General features: G+C 34.6%; 1 protein-coding gene across 1 annotated transcript in view; it reads left to right on the plus strand.

Moving 5' to 3' along the window:
• Positions 1-5,956, plus strand: part of Sugct (succinyl-CoA:glutarate-CoA transferase) — a 932,078-nt gene that overhangs the window by 798,022 nt on the left and 128,100 nt on the right. The window lies entirely within an intron of this gene.

A 5,956-nucleotide genomic window follows, 5' to 3' on the forward strand; every position in this document is an offset into this window, starting at 1 on the left:
GAAACAGTATATTTTAAAATTATATGGAGATCTTTTTTAAAGCTTAAGACCTCATTCAGTTTTATGTCTTACAGGGTTTACACTGAGTTCAATATTGTATAACTGTATTAATTCAACTGTGAACCTAAAAACTTACAGCCACCTTTGAAAGAGATGTATCCATGCTCTGGAATGTGTTACTGCATATGTTAAAGCTGTAATGAAATGCTTCTTCAAATAATGTGGTTATTAAATTTTAAAAATTTAAAAAAAAATCAATGATGGGGCTAGATAAATGGCTCAGCAGTTAAGAACACTGGCTGCTCTTGAAGAGGACCTGGGTTCCCTTCCCAGCACCCACATGATGGGTAACAACCATCCATAACTTTGGTTCCAGGGGAATCTTTCACCCTCTTCTGACCTCCCTGGGCACTGCATGACATGGGTGCACTTTCATACATGCTGGCAATACACTCATACACATAAGTTAAAAATAATAAATAAAATAAAAAAAATCAATGAAACCAATATAAAGCAATAAATAACAGAAGCTTCTGATCTTGTTTATAAGTTGTACTGTACCTAAGGTAAACGTATGCTGTTAGAAAGCAATTGTTGTTATTTAGGAAGGAAATAAAAATATTATTTGTCTCCAAATTTCTTTGTTTGAAAGAGTGCATTAAGCTGTCTTCTAATTTCCATCTATTACTTTTTTCAAGAAAACAAGTTATTAGGACATAAACACATATTAAGATGTTTTTACTAAATTGCTTAGTAAACAAAACAAAGTTGCTTAACAAAATTGAAAATTTTCCTTTTTGTGTAAGGATACTGTGAAAAGAATACCATGACCCATACTAGGAATCAAAAACTTTTGGAAGCATCTGGCGAGTAGGTTAGTAGGGAATACTTGAATATGCTATGGTCAGTTCTCTATTTTGATAAGTATGTGTATTGACCAGTGTTAACTGTGAACTCACACAGTCTAGAATGACCTGGGAAGGAAGTCCCAAAGAGGGTTGTTTAGATTCAGTTGGCTTGTGGGAAATTATCTTTTGTTAATTGAGTTGGAATAATCACCCACTGTGGGTGGCACCATTCCCTGGCAGGGGGTCCTGAGTAGTATAAGGTGGAGAAAGGGAGCTGTAAGAAGCATGTATGTATTATTTTATGGCCTCTGCTCTGGATTGTGGATGTAGTGTGACTAGATCCTTCAGGTTCCAGCTACCTTGACTTTCCTCACAATGAGGGAGTATAATCTGAGCTGTGAACCAAATAAACTCTCCCCCTCAAGGTGTTTTTGTCAGAGTATTTTGTCACAGCAGCATGAAAAGAAACTCAGTATACAAGTTAAAATTTCTTGAGGAAAAGAATAATAAAATAAGAAAAACTGTATCTTCCAAAATAGAAAATGTGAAAAATCAATCTCAAGGAAGGTAAGATTAGACTTTTTTTATAGTAGCACCAGAATGTCACTAAATGCAATATTAAAATGAATAAAAGCATCAATAAGCCCAATTATGCAAAAGCAATAAAATATTCCACTTGAGAAACACAGATACCATTTTATAAACACTTGAAACTTTGGATTCATATGCCTTAAAGCTTAAAATTTAGGCAGATTGACTCTATGGACACAAAATAATTTATGAAAAAAAATAAAAATCAAATTAAGCTAGCATAGCTTTAGTAATATTAGACACCACAGACTTTGAAACAAAAGTGCATTGTATTCAATTCCCATTACTGTTCTCATGATGCATTACTATGAAAATTACTTCAAAATAATACTAATCAGAACAACAATAATCAGAAAGATATTTAAAAATTGATGAGTAATGAGCAACTTTAAGACAATATACTTGACAACTTCATTGAATGCTAAAAATTCCATAAGATTGGGTTACTGAAACCTATTTTAAATTACATTTAAAGGGGCTGGAGAGATGGCTCAGTGATTAAGAACACCGGTTGTTGTTGCAGAAGACCTGGGTTTGAATCCCAGCACCCACATGGCAGCTGACAACTGTCCATAACTCCAGTTCCAGGGATCCAGTAGCCTCTTCTTTCCTCCGTGGGCATTGCACAACATGGGTGCACTCACCTACATACAGGCAATACACACATACACATAAAATAAAATAATAATAATAAATAAAATATTTTTTAAAATTATGTATAAAAATTTCTGTGTAAGAGGAATGGGATGTACTCTGCTCACAAGTGGAAGTCAGAGGACAGCATACTGGAGCAGGTTCTTTCCTTACACTATTCGAGTCCCAGGGATCATCCATTAGAGTGTCCTACCTTTTGGATGAACAATATTTTTTCAGGAATAAAACTGGATATGTTATGAATGGTGATAAAAAGCTTGCATGATTGTACTTAAAGCTGTGTAGAAACCAACCCCATAATGCCTTTTTCTCCACAACTTACTATCTACAATGAAAATAGCAGCCTGCCAAGCAATAATTATTCAAATTAAATATTTTTATTATGTATATTCATTGTCCATACTGTTTGGTTTATAAAAGAAGTCACTTTAAAGTATGTGTTTTGACCATGTTCTCCCTTCTTTCCACCCCTCTTTTCCCCTTCCTCTCTGCCCTTTCCTACTAGCCTCATTCCTCCCTCTAATTTCCCTTCTACTGTTATGTAATTTATATAAGTGATTTCATGTATCTGTATAAATTCTAGAATCTGAAGCGAGAGAAAACGTGATATTTGTCTTTCTGAGTCTGATTTAATCATCATCACCAATTGCATTCATACTCCATCAAATGACCTGATTTCGTCCTACATTAAGGCTGGAAAATACTCCACTGTGTATTTGCACCACATTTTATCTGTTTGTGTGTTGACAGACGTCTAATTCCATAACGTGGCTATTGTAAATAGTTTTGTGTTGCAATAAACACGAATGTTATGTCTGTGATAGGCTTAGAGTCCTTTGAGTATAAATCTAGAATTTTGAAGCTGGGTGATGTATGTTTTAGTTAATTTTTTGAGGATGCTCCATGCTGATTTCCAAAACGAGTAGGTAAACTAATTTGCATTTCCACACCCAATGTGTAAGCATTTCCTTTCCCTCACTTCCTCCAATATTTGTTATTTGTTTTATGATAGCTGTTTTGACAGAGATGAGAAGAAATCTCACTAGTTTTGACTTTCATTACCACAATGCTTAAGGATGTTGAGCATTTTGATTATTTTCCTTGGCAATTTGTATTTTATCTTGTGAGAGCTATCTATTCATTTCATTAGCCTATTTATTAATTGTTTTGTTTGGTCTTTTGGTATTTGGGGTTTTAGTTCATGATGTATTATTGATATTAATTATCAGCTGTATAATTAATGAAGATTTTTCTCTCATTCTCTAGGCAGCTCCTTCACTCAGTTTATTCTTTCCTTTGCTGTGCAGATACTCTTCAATTTCACACAATCCAATTTGTCAATTAATGGTATTATTTCCTGATATTGATGCTATCTTTTTGAGAAACTGCCTGTTTTCAAAAGAATTTTCCCTGTTTCCCATGAACTGTTTCAGAGTTTAGGTCTAACATTAAAGTCTTTCATCCATTTTTATTTGATTTGTCTATGGTCTAGTTTCATTCTTCTACATGTGCATACCCAGTTTTTTCAGAACCACTTAGTGAAGAAACTGTTTTTGTTTCTCTAATATGCTTTTGGCGTCTTTGTCAAAATCAGGTAAGTATAGTTGTGTAGGCTTAATTAAGAGTCTTCTATTCTGTTCCATTGATCTATTTGGTCTATTTTTGTGCCAGTACCATGTTGGTTTTGTTCCTATGGCTCTGTACTATTACTTGAAATCAGGTATTGTGATACCTTAGACAATATACAAACTAGAGGACTTCATGACCACTAATGCATCAGTATAGGAGATACTTGAAAGAACCCTAGACACTATGGAGACAGACACACCCATCCATGTGGCCACAGAAAAGACCAAAGAATACTAGAACTACTTCAAAAAGTATCAAATATCACAAAACAACAAAATAATAAAAATTAACATAGTCCTTTCAATAATAATTCTAAATGATGATATTAATGATTTCAATTCTTTAATCAAAACACAAACTAGCAGCTTGGATTAAAGAAGCAAGACTCATCTTTTTGTTGCCCAAAAATAATAGTTAAAAATATGTACATCATTCCAATCTTTCATAAACACTCTCAGAATATAGGAAAAGAAGAATTACTCTTGTAACTCTGAAATAAATTTACTCTTGATATGAGAAACCAAGGACAAGAAAGAATGATTAGAGGTTCATGCTACTACTGAAAATACATGCAAACATAATTAGCAAAACATTATAAAACAGAACTTGAAAATTAGTTTATTCTTGAAATGTTTGTATAAATATTGTTTAATTCCTTATGTTAACAGATTAGAAAAGTTCTATGATTCTTTGAGTAGATGGATTAAAAAGTGCTTGTTAAAGTAAACAGTGATATAAGTTCTTAAACTAGAAAAGAACTCCCTAACTTTTGATAAGGGGTGTCTATACTAATTTGGCACAAATATACTCAATGGTGAAATGTGATTTATATTTTCTTTAAAATTAGAAAGAAAAAATATTTTCTGCTGACACTATACTCATCAGTTCAGTGATTGTCCTGTCCATTTACACAATATGAGGACACCTCAATAAAAGTGTAATAATTAAAATGAAAGCAAAACTTCCTTCAGAGATAATTTTATTAATTGTAGAGAAAACTCCACGAAATCTATCAATGTTTAAGAATAATCTATCAATTATTAAGAATGTTGGCCAGTGGGGCTAGAGAGATGGCTCAGAGGTTAAGAACACTGACTTTTCTTGCAGAAGACCTGAGTTCGAATCCCAGCACCCACAAGATGGCTAACAACTGCCCATAACTACAGTTCCAGGGGATCCAACAGCCTCTTCTGTCCTCCACAGGCATTGCATGACATGTGTGCACTTATCTACATGCAAGCATAACACTCATACACATCAATAAAAATAATAAATAAAATAAAAAAGAATGTTGGCCATATTTTTTAAAAAATAATTTATTCAGAATTTCATACATGCATATAAGGTGTTTTGATCGAGTCCATGCCCGCTCCCTCCCCTCCAAAACCTCCCATATCTCCCCATCACTTTTTTCTGATAACTTCATGTACTCTTTCTTCTTCTTTGATTTTTTTTTTTAAATTGGGCTTTTGGCTACTCTAACATTCCCTCTTCTGAAGAGGTAACTCTAAAATCTCTTAAGGATTAGATACAAACTCCCAAATATTTTTGACATTTTTGGCCTTTAGAATGGAGTAGGTTGCTAAGATGCCTAAGGACATTGTGAGCTTTAGGCAAGAAACTGGCTACTTTTCTTTGGGGTCTTTTTACCCTAACTGCCTAGCCAATTCCTACCTCCTGAATTCCTACCTCCTATTCTTTTTTTTTTTTTTTTTCTCTTTCTCTTTTTGAGACAAGGTCTCCCTATAGCCCCAGCTGTCCTGGAACTCACTATGTAGACCAGGCTGGCCTTGAACTCACAGAGATCCGCCTGTCCCTGCCTCCCAAGTGCTGGGACTACAGGCATGCACCACCATGCCTGACCTTCCTACCTCCTATTCTTATCAAGCCATCCTCTGAGAGTTTACCCAAATTGCCAATAGGGAATCGGGCCACAGACTGCTCTGGCTTCTTCCATGCTGAACAGGGATGCAGGGTGAGGCAATTGGAGTAGGCCTTCAGTGGGTCTATCTAAAAGACTCCCAAATTGCATAACTCTTATCTTTAAGAGGAAAAGAAAGTCTTTGAATTGTGAATAGGAGATGTGAAATAGAAGTAAAGTCAAGAGTAATTAGCATTGCAAGTTCTAGACAGAGAACTAGAAAAAAGTCAGAACAGGGCAATTTTCAAATGTTCATATGAGAGGACTCTAGAGTGATGGATTCAGGATTTGCTTTCAGGTATTTTGATAGCTG

Source organism: Nannospalax galili, unplaced genomic scaffold (assembly GCF_000622305.1).
Source record: "Nannospalax galili isolate Female #2095 unplaced genomic scaffold, S.galili_v1.0 scaffold54, whole genome shotgun sequence".
NCBI lineage: Eukaryota > Metazoa > Chordata > Mammalia > Rodentia > Spalacidae > Nannospalax > Nannospalax galili.